Source organism: Dipodomys merriami, unplaced genomic scaffold, assembly GCF_024711535.1.
Source record: "Dipodomys merriami isolate MVZ:Mamm:240054 unplaced genomic scaffold, mDipMer1.0.p SCAF_332, whole genome shotgun sequence".
Taxonomy (NCBI): Eukaryota; Metazoa; Chordata; class Mammalia; order Rodentia; family Heteromyidae; genus Dipodomys; species Dipodomys merriami.
In genome coordinates this window covers 719,594-732,143 of record NW_027204849.1, presented here as the reverse complement: position 1 = coordinate 732,143, position 12,550 = coordinate 719,594, and the positions used below count along the sequence as shown (strand labels likewise).

The 12,550-nt window shown below is 40.8% G+C and overlaps 1 long non-coding RNA gene across 1 annotated transcript; it reads right to left on the bottom strand.

Moving 5' to 3' along the window:
• Nucleotides 1-739: 739 nt before the first annotated feature.
• LOC138842247 (uncharacterized) lies at nt 740-5,305 on the bottom strand. The gene is made up of 3 exons (XR_011376675.1): nt 5,234-5,305; nt 2,171-2,311; nt 740-833 (listed from the first exon to the last, which is right to left on the bottom strand). It is a non-coding gene; the product is annotated as an uncharacterized lncRNA (long non-coding RNA).
• Nucleotides 5,306-12,550: the final 7,245 nt, after the last annotated feature.

The following is a 12,550-nucleotide window of genomic DNA, read 5'->3' as shown; positions in this document are numbered from 1 at the left end:
CACACACACACACACACACACACACACACACACACACACACACACACGTGTGTTGGGTGGAGAGGTTCCAGTAGACAAATGGTGTAATTAAGTACTAGCTTCCAAAAATGTGGCATGATAATTTGACTCACAAGGGAAATAACAGTAGACATGGATCTAGTATGTGGAGGGAAGAAAGTGTTCGAAGCAGAACACAGAGGACTTAGAGAACACCATTCCTCCTGTGAGAACTCAAGTGATGTCCCTTTTGCTGCCTGCTTCCATAATGGACTGAGACTTCTCATGCACCTCCCTCCCACTTTAACACTCACTCAGCAAACATCCAGTTTTCCAAGTACCACACCATGTGCTATGTACTTAAAGAACTGTATCAAAACAGCTCCACCTATTGAGGTCATGATGCACTTCTTGGGCACAGGAACTGCAACAGGCTACATCTTTCCCCATGGCATTGTACACACTACAAAGGCTACATAAGCTACCTCCATCCCCCATGCCGTTGTAGTTGTTGGAGAAGCAAGATCTTTCTCTTTCTGACTCTGACCCAAGTATAAGATGCAGAAGGTCAGGTGCCGCGGACCGGGTTCTGTCGGGACGACGGAGGACACCTAGGGGAGGAACCTGGAATAGGATGGGGAGATGGCAAACAGACAACTCACACACAAGAGGAGTGGATGCTGAGTGCTGAGTGCGATTTAATGCAGAGGATAGCAAACTTTTATAACAAAAGTCTCCAGAAGAAAGGGCAAAAGGTTACACAATCTTGCTGCAGGGCTTCATCCTTGGGTGGTCACCAGCTGGTCGCCTGATAGGCACTTGTTTCCGGCTTATCTCTAAGAAATATACGATGTTTGTCACCAATTAACCATTACCTATCTTTACAGAGGCCTTAACTTTCCCAAATAGATCTTTCCTGTTTCTTCTTTAATAGTAAACCTCAAGGAGACCTGGATCTAGCAATTCTCTAGGTCTAGCAATTCTCTTAGTAAATAGCAGGAAATTCTTTCTCCTAAATAATTATCTCAGCAATTGCCATACATTCTTTCTGTTCTAGCTGAGCCTACAGCTTCTTGTAAATCCCTTACAAACAATTCCTTCTGCTGAAGTGACTTTGTGAAACCCCCAATACTTTTATATTTACTTATAACTTGTTTCCTAGCCTCCATAAGAGGGGTTTCAGGGTAGCACTTAACTCTGGTGAGTTAGTCATATTTTTAAGACACTCATCAGATATTGGAGTAGTCAACACTCTTAAGAAAGAGCTTTGAATAAGGAAACGTTGACAATGAGCAAGTACACAAAGCAGTAGGAGCAATAAAAGATTGATAGGCACTCTTATGAGGGAAAGAAAGGCAGAAACACATCTTTTCCAGGGGTTTTGCCAGCCTTTTCCCAGGAGTAGGCCTCTTAGAAGCCCTATTCTCCGAGGTAGACTTCGGTGAAGTCCCAAAACTTGGAGATAGGTTTCTGTAAAGCCCCATTCTCTGAGGTAGACTTCGGTGAAGTCCCAAAACTCAGAGATAGGTCTCTGAAGCCCCTATCATGGTCTGATAGATGGTTTCCCATGCTAAGCAGACTCTACTGGGGTCGGTGTGGCATTTGCCCCCCCTTTTTTTTTTCAAATGTGCCAGAAAATTTCATCTCGTATAGAGGAGATGGAGTGGAAGACTAGTTTGAAGAGGACTGGAAAGACATAAGAATACATATAACAATTAGTGTTATGACTCCAAATGTAACCAAATAGTGCCACCAATCTAAAGGATTAAGACTTTTTAATCCTTTCTGTAAGTCTTCTGCTAACAAATTTATCCCTGCAGTTTCCAAATGAGCTTGACTAAGGGCTGAGATGTCTTCCTGTAGCTGTCCTATATCATGAGTTAAGCTATTGTCCTTCCAGATTCCTTGTAAATGCACTTTGGTAGCTTCCCAATCTAAGCTGTCATTATAAGGCAATGGGGTAACACAAATATACTTAAATGACTGATGACATCTAGTTGTCAGCTGGGTTTTAAGATTATTAACTTCAGTCCCTAACTTTAAGACTACTTCCTCCAAAGCCTCTAGTTTGCTGTCCAATTTTTGTTCAATGATTTGCTGCTCTGTTAATGCTAGAGAAACATTCTTATTTAACTCATTAACAAAATGTGCCGAGTGCACTTGTTGTACTAACGCAGTGGTGGAGAGAGAGAGAGTCTTCATCTTCTGGACCAGTTTTCTCTCCTGATGTATTTTCATTTTCTTCCTGACTCTTTTTTGGGCCTGAGAAGGGCCGGATGAGTCTGTCTGGGACCCAAATGGGGGATTCCGCATCCTGTGGGAAAACACAAGCATAGCCTCTCCCGGATGTTAACAGGATGTCTGGCCCACGCCAGGTTCCAGTGAGCAGATCCTTCCATTTTACTAAAGGAAAAGTTGTAGTTTTCTCCATGCCCCAATGTCTCATCATCGGAGTTATTCCTTGCTCATCGGCATTGAAATGATTAAGGACCAGCAAAGCATGGTTAAGAGTGTAATGGGGGGAGTATTGCTTCCCTCCTCCCAGTCTAATTCTTGTCAATTGATTTTTTAAGGTCTGGTGAGCCCGTTCTATGATTGCTTGGCCTTGTGGATTATATGGAATCCCTGTTTTGTGCACAATTTTCCATTGTGCACAGAATGTAGCAAAAGCTTTGGAGGTGTATGCTGGTCCATTGTCTGTTTTTATTTCTTTAGGAATTCCTAGGTCCACAAAGGCTTTAAGCAAATGTTGAGTAACATCTTTCACAGCTTCTCCAGAATGGGCTGTAGCAACCATGGCATGAGAATAAGTATCTATAGTAACATGGACAAAGGCAAGTTTCCCAAATTCTGTTACATGGGTAACATCCATTTGCCACAGCACTCTAGGCTTTAAGCCTCGAGGATTGACTCCCATTTTTTGTGGATGAAAAACTTCTGGGCATGCCTCACATTCCCTGATAATTTGTCTTGCCTGTTCTCGAGACACTTGAAACATCTTTCTTAAGGCATTAGCATTCTGATGGTGTAGTCTAAGACTTTCCTGAGCTTCTTCTAAAGCTGACATTACCTGACTTTCCTTAGTTAATAAGTCTGCAAACTTGTTCCCTTGAGACAAAGGTCCAGGGAGATTGCTATGCCCCCTGATGTGTCCCACAAATACCTTTGTCTTTCTTTGTTGTAATAGCTGTTGTAATTTTACTAAGTATTCTTTTACTTTAGATTGACCAGTAACTAGGGCTGTTTCAATGGCAGGAAACAAGGAAACCACATAGCGGGAATCTGTGTAAAGGTTAAACTCCTCTGAATAATTTTGAAAGGCTAGCAGAACTGCAATAAGTTCTGCCTGTTGTGCAGATACAGTTGGGTCATAAGATATTAATGGTGGTCTTGTACTGCAATAAACCACAGACTTTCCACTAGAAGATCCATCTGTAAAAATAGTTAATGCCCCGCCCAAAGGTTCTGTAACCACAACCTTTGGAAATATTACAGGAGTTTCAGTATAAAAATGTAACAAAGGATGTTGGGGCATATGAAAGCTTATTTTACCTGTATAAGTTAATACAGCAATTTTCCAATCATCATCAAATTGTATCAAATGATCTAATTGTTTCTTATTCTCTTGGGGAGGGGCTGAGAGGTTGCCCCTCTGTCCGTTTTTTGTTTCCTCTTGAAGAGGAGTTCCGTCTTTATGGAACTTAGATTTACATTCACTTTTCCAATGGTTCCCTTTTTGACACCGAGGACATAAGCCTGGTGCTTTTCCTGATCCCTTCTGCTGCTTTTGAGCTTTACACTCCTTTTGAATGTGGCCTGGTTTGCCACAATTATGACATACTCTTTGTCCAGGATTAAATCCTGAGCCTCTGGTTACCTTTTTCACATATGTTTGAAAAGGTGTTTCTTTCATGGCAGCAGCATATGCAAGTCCCTGAATCACAGCAGGAGAAGCATCTATGCAAGCCTTAACATAGTCTTGTAGGCTTCCTGTTTTTCTTACTGGCCTGATTAATTCCTGACACACAGTATTAGCATTCTCCCATGCCAATTGTTTGAGAATGATCTGTGACCCCTCAGAGGGAGGGAACATTCTTGCAATAGCTTCCTCCAACCTAGCTATGAATTCCTCATATGGCTCCTCAGGTCGTTGCTTAATTCCTGATAGAACAGTGGTCTTTCCTTCTCCTGATGGTAACTTTTTCCAGGCCATAACAGCAAGCTTAGTGATGGTTTCTAAAATCTCCTTTGAGAGTTTAAGTTGTTTTCTAATGTCTGCATAATCCTCCTGACCAGTTAACATGGAGACTGTAGGCTTAGGGCCTGAATTTGTGAATAATCGCCGTTGCACTTCTCCTCTAACAAGGTCCTCATATTCTGTTCTCCATAATATGTATTGCCCCGGGGTTAGCACCGACTTTGCAGTTTGATACCAATCATAAGGAGTTAGCCAATCGGTTGCTATGGAGTCAAGGACTGTTAAAGTAAAAGGGGCAGAAGGACCCATAGTTTTCACTGCTGTTTGTAATTCCTCTAGCACTTTTAAAGATAATGGCTCCCACTGAGGCGGGCCATGGTCCAGGTCAACAACAGGGAAAGTGAACGTAGTATCGCCGAGCTTTTTTGCCTCTAACATAGCTGCTCGGAAACCTGTGAGCGGAAGTGCGGGCGTTTTCACTTCTTCAGTATTATTGTCCCCGTTTTTATCTAAATCTATACATGGTTTTTCCTTATTACCTAAGTTTGTAGCTTCCATCGTTGTGCCATAGTTTTGACACCGATCGGAGCTCTTTAACTCAGAGGTTTCTTTGACTGCGGGACCTGCTTCCTCGGCTAAGCATTTTTGCTCAGCCTTTTCCTCCATAAGATCTCTTATCTGAGTCCATAACAAATAGACTGTCATAGGGACTGCTGCTGAGCCATGAGCTTGGTAGAACTCTTTTATCCCTTGTCCTACTTTTTGCCAATCTTGTAGAGAAAGGTTTCCTTCCTTCGGGAACCAAGGATTAGTTTGTAACACAAAATTATAAAATTTTTTCACTGTTGCTGTGGAGATCTTAATGCCTCGTGCTTTCAGCATATGTTTTAGGATAGAGACAAACCTATTCTTATTCTTAGAAGATGAATTCCCCATGATTTACTCGTTATCTTTCTCAGTCACAACTGAGGGGCCTGCAGCACCCCAACGAGCTTCTGACTACTATTCCAGGTGAAAAGGAATGAGAGAGATGCTTACCTCCCAAGGTTCCTTGACTGAAGAAACTGCTTCGTGCCCCGCTTCGAGCCCCACGTTGGGCGCCAACTGCCGCGGACCGGGTTCTGTTGGGACGACGGAGGTCACCTAGGGGAGGAACCTGGAATAGGATGGGGAGATGGCAAACAGACAACTCACACACAAGAGGAGTGGATGCTGAGTGCTGAGTGCGATTTAATGCAGAGGATAGCAAACTTTTATAACAAAAGTCTCCAGAAGAAAGGGCAAAAGGTTACACAATCTTGCTGCAGGGCTTCATCCTTGGGTGGTCACCAGCTGGTCGCCTGATAGGCACTTGTTTCCGGCTTATCTCTAAGAAATATACGATGTTTGTCACCAATTAACCATTACCTATCTTTACAGAGGCCTTAACTTTCCCAAATAGATCTTTCCTGTTTCTTCTTTAATAGTAAACCTCAAGGAGACCTGGATCTAGCAATTCTCTAGGTCTAGCAATTCTCTTAGTAAATAGCAGGAAATTCTTTCTCCTAAATAATTATCTCAGCAATTGCCATACATTCTTTCTGTTCTAGCTGAGCCTACAGCTTCTTGTAAATCCCTTACAAACAATTCCTTCTGCTGAAGTGACTTTGTGAAACCCCCAATACTTTTATATTTACTTATAACTTGTTTCCTAGCCTCCATAAGAGGGGTTTCAGGGTAGCACTTAACTCTGGTGAGTTAGTCATATTTTTAAGACACTCATCAGATATTGGAGTAGTCAACACTCTTAAGAAAGAGCTTTGAATAAGGAAACGTTGACAATGAGCAAGTACACAAAGCAGTAGGAGCAATAAAAGATTGATAGGCACTCTTATGAGGGAAAGAAAGGCAGAAACACATCTTTTCCAGGGGTTTTGCCAGCCTTTTCCCAGGAGTAGGCCTCTTAGAAGCCCTATTCTCCGAGGTAGACTTTGGTGAAGTCCCAAAACTCAGAGATAGGTCTCTGAAGCCCCTATCATGGTCTGATAGATGGTTTCCCATGCTAAGCAGACTCTACTAGGGTCGGCGTGGCAGTCAGGTATACGCAAAATACAGAAGACACGCACACAAATGGCTCACACAACTCAAACATCATCAGGGGCAACTAGCTGCTGCAGGACATACTTCCAGCTGCCAAGTTCACCTCAAGGTATTTCTTTACACAGTGATGTCATTCTGGATGCCATCTCAATATAACAGTGGACTCTGGACAAGGAAAAATTAAATGGTTACCTAATTGTTGCTAGATGGTTCTCTTTTAATAGGCCTTTGCTTTTCCATTATTGATTCTCTTATCTGTTATCTGTCACCAGAGCCAACAGATTAAAGGCTAAACACCTTTAGACCACAGCCTGAGAGACAGCATTACAGTATGAACAAGCTTTCAAGTTAGGGCCTCCTCAGGGGTTACATTCAAAGGCTTATAGTCCAAATCTTCCTAATATGTGCTTCTAAACTCAGAACCACAGGACCTCAGAAATGGAAAGGCCTAACAAGGTACCTATTTCATTAAAAACATTATTGTTAGTATAAAGATGATATGCAGAGGGGTTATGATTACATTAGTTGGGTAAAGAGTACATTTCTTTTTAGACAATGTCACCCACATCCCTCACCTTCTCCCAGTTTTTCCTTCCCATTCCCATCCAGAAATTGTATAGTTCATTTGCCACAATGGGTCTAATGAGTACTACCACTGCGTTTGTTCCCCATTGTCAAAAATACCAATTTCTTATATCACCAGAATTACTACATCATTAACTTCACTTGAGCAGCAGTATTGAGAACTAGTCTGAGACCAGCTGATTCCAGGCTTAGTAGACTTAGTAAAGTCTGCTTTAGTCACAGGAGGGAAGAAATTAATTAGTAATATTTGTCTTGACCACAGGGGAGGATGCACCATTCTAATACATATTTGCCTTTCCTCCTTTGGAATCTAAACTAACTTCACAAAGGAGTAATCCAAGCCCAGAGCAGTTAAACCACTTTACTAAGGTCACTGATTGAGTTGAAGGTAGGAAAGAAGACCAGAAGCCAGGCCTCTCTCCCCAGACCATCATCACTGGGGCTCCTTGGTAGAAGCAAGCCCAGAAAAACAACAACACAGGGATCTGCTTGGCTAAATCAACAGCACTTCCCAAGTGACATCAGATTTCACCACAGTAAGCAGGCAGTGATTAGCAATCTAAAGGCTACCAGCCCCTATGAAGAAAACTAGAAATCATCCCAGGCTACATTTCCAAGCATTTAACTTTCTTTCTTTTCTTTTCTTTTTTTAAAAAATTCTTTATTGTTATTAAGTGGTTACATAATTTCCCAAATTTCACAGTATTGTGGGATAGTGATGCTTAATTAAAGTCACAAACACATTCTAACTTTCATGGGGCAAATTGTTTACTATGGTCTATAACATTTATGAGTTTTATGAGCTTTGCAATAGTTATTTCTTCCACATTGGGTGATATGTACATTTCTTTTGTTTTGCATAGCATCAGCTGTTCCCTCTTTCCCACTTGTTCCCTCCCACCCATCACTGCCATTGAGTTGCTTAGTTCATTTTGATCAATGTCCAGTGCAGCTGATGGGTCTCGCTGTTGTATGTTTTTCTCTGATTCCCTCTAGTTCTGAGTCGTCCTCCTCGTTTCCCTCTGGTGTGCACATATATACCATATATGTTATCAGCAGCATGGGGTTATTTAGTAGTGATTCAATTAGATGAGTGGAAGTCCTTTGTTTCTTAAGTCTTGTTAATTTTGTGGTATCACCTAACATTTTGGATTTAACATCCACTTATCAGGGAGACCCTTTGCTCTTGGCTTACCTCGCTCAACATGATTTCTTCTAGCTCCATCCATTTCCCTGCAAATGCCATTATTTTGTCCTTTCTAATGGCTGCATAATATTCCATTGTGTATAGATACCACAATTTTTGGATCCATTCATCAGCGGTAGGACATCTGGGTAGTTTCCATATCCTGGCTATTGTGGTGAACAGTGCTGCAATAAACATGGAGGTGCATGTGTCCTTGTATACTGGTTCCTGTTGTTTAGGATAGATGTCTAGAAGTGGTATGACTGGGTCATAAGGGAGGTCAATAGTTAGCTTTCTGATGACCCTCCAGACTGCTTTCCAAAGTGTTTGTATAAGTGTACATTTCCACCAGCAGTGAAATAGGGTTCCTCTTTCTCCGCATACCCTCCAGCATTTGTCGTTGGCTGACTTTAGGATGTGGGCCATTCTGACTGGTATAAGGTGGTATCTCAGGGCTGTCTTTATTTGCATTTCCTTTACAATCAGGGATGGTGAACATTTCCTCATGTGTTTCTTTGCCATTTTTATCTCTTCTTCTGAGGAGTCTTTCTTTAGTTCCCTTGCCCATTTAGTAATTGGTTTGTTAGTTTTGGGAGGGATTAGTTTCTTGAGTTCCCTGTACGTACTGGATATTAACCCCTTGTCTGATATATTGCTGGTAAATATTTTTTCCCAGTTAGTTGGTTGTCTTTCTAGCTTGGTTGCAATAGCTTTAGCTGTGTAGAAACTTTTTATTTTAACGTAGTCCTATTTGTCGAGTCTCTCTCCAATTTGTTGTGACCCTGGGTCTCTGTACAGGAAGTTCCTTCCTGTGCCTATAAGTTCAAGTGTCTCTCCTACTCTATCCTGCAGTAGTTTCAGAGATTCAGGTTTGATGTTAAGGTCTTTAATCCATTTTGAGTTGATGTTGGTGCATGGTGATAGGCTGGGGTACACTTTTAGTCTTCTGTATGTGGCCGCCCAGTTTTCCCAGCACCAGTAGTTGAAGAGGCTGTGCTTCTTCCACTGTATGTCTTTGGCTCCTTTGTCAAATATCAGCTGACTGTAACTGTGTGGATTTATTTCTGGATCTTCAATTCTATTCCATTGGTCTTTGGGTCTGTCTTTGTGCCAGTACCATGTTGTCTTTGTTGTTATGGTTCTATAGTAGAGTTTGAAGTCCAGCGTTGAGATCCCTCCCATGTTGTCTTTTTTGCCTAGAATTGTTTTGGCTATTCAGGTCTTTTGTTATTCTATGTGAATTTTTGAACTGTTTCTGTATTTCAGAAATGTATGGCATTAGGATTTTAATAAGAATTGCATTGAATTTGTATATTAATTTTGGCAGTATTGTCATTTTCACTATATTAAGTCTGCCTATCCAAGACACCATTTCCTGGTGTCTTCTATAATTTCTTTCTTTAAGTTTTTATACTTTTCATTAAATAGTTCTTTTACATCTTTGGTTAGGTTAATTCCTAAATATTTTATTTTGGGGGGGGGGGGTTATTGTGAATGGGGTTGCTTCCTTTATTTCCCTCTCTTTTTGTGCATTGTCAGTGTACAGGAAGGCAACTGATTTTTGTGGGTTGATTTTGTATCCTGCTACTTTGTTGAAGTGATTTATAATTTCTAAGAGTTTGGGGATGAAGTTTTTGGGATCATGAAGGTATAGTATCATGTCATCTGCAAAAAGGGATAGTTCAACTTCTTCCTTCCCTATGCGGATCCCTTTAATGCCTTTTTCTTGCCTTATTGCCCTGGCTAAGGGTTCCAGGACTATATAGAAGAGGAATGGAGACAGTGGGCATCCTTGCCTTGTTACTGATTTTAGGAGAATTAGTTGTCCTTTTTCCCCATTAAGTATAATATTGGCTATTGGTCTGTTGTATATGGCTTTTATTGTTTTAAGGAATGTTCCTTCTATTCCTATTTTCTCCAGAGCTTTAACATGAATGAATGTTGTATTTTATCAAAAGCCTTTTTTGCATCAGTGGAGATAATCATGTGGTTCTTGACCTTGGATCTGTTGAAGTGTTGGATTATATGTATTGATTTACGTATGTTAAACCATCCCTGCATCCCTGGGATGAAGCCTACCTGGTTGTAATGTATGATTTTTTTATGTGTTTCTGGATTCTGTTAGCTAGAATTTTGTTAAGGATCTTTGCATCTGTGTTCATCAAGAAGATTGGTCGGTAGTTCTCTTTTTTTGTTGGGTCTTTGCCTGGTTTGGAGGTAAGTGTGATATTGGCATCGTAGAATGAGTTTGGGATAGCACCCTCCTTTTCTACTTCTCTGAAGAGCTTGAGTATGGGTATTAGTTCTTCTTTAAAGGTCTTACAGAATTCTGTTGTGAATCCATCTGGTCCTGGGCTTTTCCTTGTTGGAAGACTTCTGATTGCTTCCTGTAAGTCGTTGTAAGATATTGGCTTATTTAATTGATTTACTTCTTCTTTGCTCAGTTTGGGCAACTTGTATTTCTCTAAAAATGCATCCATTTCTGCTAGGTTTTCTTTCTTTAGAGAGTATAACTTTTGAAAATAGTCCTTTATAATTGTTTGGATATTTTGGGTACTTGTGATTTTTCCTGTGGCATCCCTGATCTTGTTAATTTGGGTTTCCTCTCTTTGCTGCTAAGAAGAATATGTACTGTGTTGTTTTAGGGTGAAATACTCAGTAGATGTCGGTTAGTTCCGCATGAAGTATGGACTCACTTAATTTGGTAGCTTCTTTGCTAATCCTCTGGTTGGTAGACCTGTCCTTTGGTGAGAGTGGGGTATTAAAGTCTCCTAGTATTATTGTATTGGGATCTATTTTATTCTGTAAGTTTGAGAGTATTTGCTTAACATATTTGGGTGCTCCAATGTTTGGGGAATATAAATTGATGATGGTAATATCCTCCTCTTGGATTGTTCCCTGTATTAATATGTAGTGTCCTTCCTTGTCTTTTTTGTATTGATTTTAATGAAAAGCTTATTTTGTCAGATATTAGGATAGCTACTCCTACTTTCTTACTGGGGACATTTGATTGGTAGATCCTTTTCCAACCCTTCACTCTGAGTTTGTTTGTATGTTTGGCTGAGAGGTGGGTCTCCTGAAGGCAACAGATGGATGGGTCATGTTTTCTGATCCAATCTTCAGTTTTTTCTTTTGATTGGTGAAATAAGTCCATTAATATTTAAGGTTATTATAGAGAGATGCATTGTGGTGCCTGTCATTCCTGTTTTCCTAAGTTTTTCTTCTCTCCTTTCCTCCTGTGCTTACCAAGTTAGACTTCTATTAATGCCTGTCTGGGTGCAGGTCCCTGTTCCTGGTTGCTTTCTTCAGGTTGTGTTCCCCCTCTTAGTATTCTTTGTAATGCTGGCTTATTGTTTATGAATTCATTTAGTTTTTCTTTACTAGTAAAAATTTTCATTTCTCCATCGACTGTGAATGCTAACTTTGCCGGGTATATCAGTCTGGGCTGGCAGTTATTGGTTCTCAGGGCTCGGATGGTACTTTCCCAGGCTTTTTTTGCATTCAGTGTCTGTGTGGAGAGATCTGCAGTGATTCTAATTTTTTCCCCATTGTAGTATAGCTCCTCCTTCATTTTTGCTGCATGCAAGATTGTTTCCTTATTATTCAGATCTATCATTTTTACTATAATGTGTCTAGGAGTGTTTCTCCTGGGATCTTTCTTGATAGGTGTTCTATATGCTTCTGTTATGTAGGTAAGATGTTCTTTTTTTAAGACAGGGGAAATTTTCATTGATAATCTTGTTGAATAGGTGTTGCATTCCCTTGTTTTGATATTCCTCACCTTCATCCACTGCAATTATACAAAGGTTAAATTTCTTGGCACTATCCTCTTGCTCTTGGATTTCCCTTTGGCATAATTTAAGTGATTTTTCCATATCTGTGACTTTTTGGTCCAGTTGGTGTATTCTGTTTTCTGTATCTGACACTTTAAATTCCATTTTGTTCACTCTGTTAACTATGGCTTCCATTGTGGTTTGCATGGAGGAAATGGACTCATTTATGGATTTGATGTTGGGTCTCAAAGTACTAATCTCACCTCTTAGTGAGGTGTGTACTGCCTCTATTTTTGCATGCACCTCCTGTTTGAGACCCTGCATCTCTTTGATAGTTTGTCTCTGTGTTCTTTAAATTTCTGGTCTATTTCTTGCTTTAATTCTTGAGTCATTGCCTCCAGCATCTCTTGGATGGAGCTTTTATCTTCCATTTCTGCTTTGCTCCCACTGAGGCTCTCCCCTGGATGGCTGCTGGCTTTTTGGGGTACCTTGCTATCCTGGGTGTTGATAAACCTTGTAATTTTTCTCTGATTTTTGCATGGGGATTCAGGGATTATTGGAGAGTAATCTGAAATTTTGTTTTGGTCAATAGGTGTCTGTCTTTGCTTGGTTGCTGTTTCTGGCTTGGTAGAGAGAGTCTGTACCTGGTCTTGCTTCTGTTGGGGGCCAACCTCCAGCTGCTGGTCTGACCCATGCAGGGCTCTCGGCTCTCTGCTGTAGATCACTGGTAGT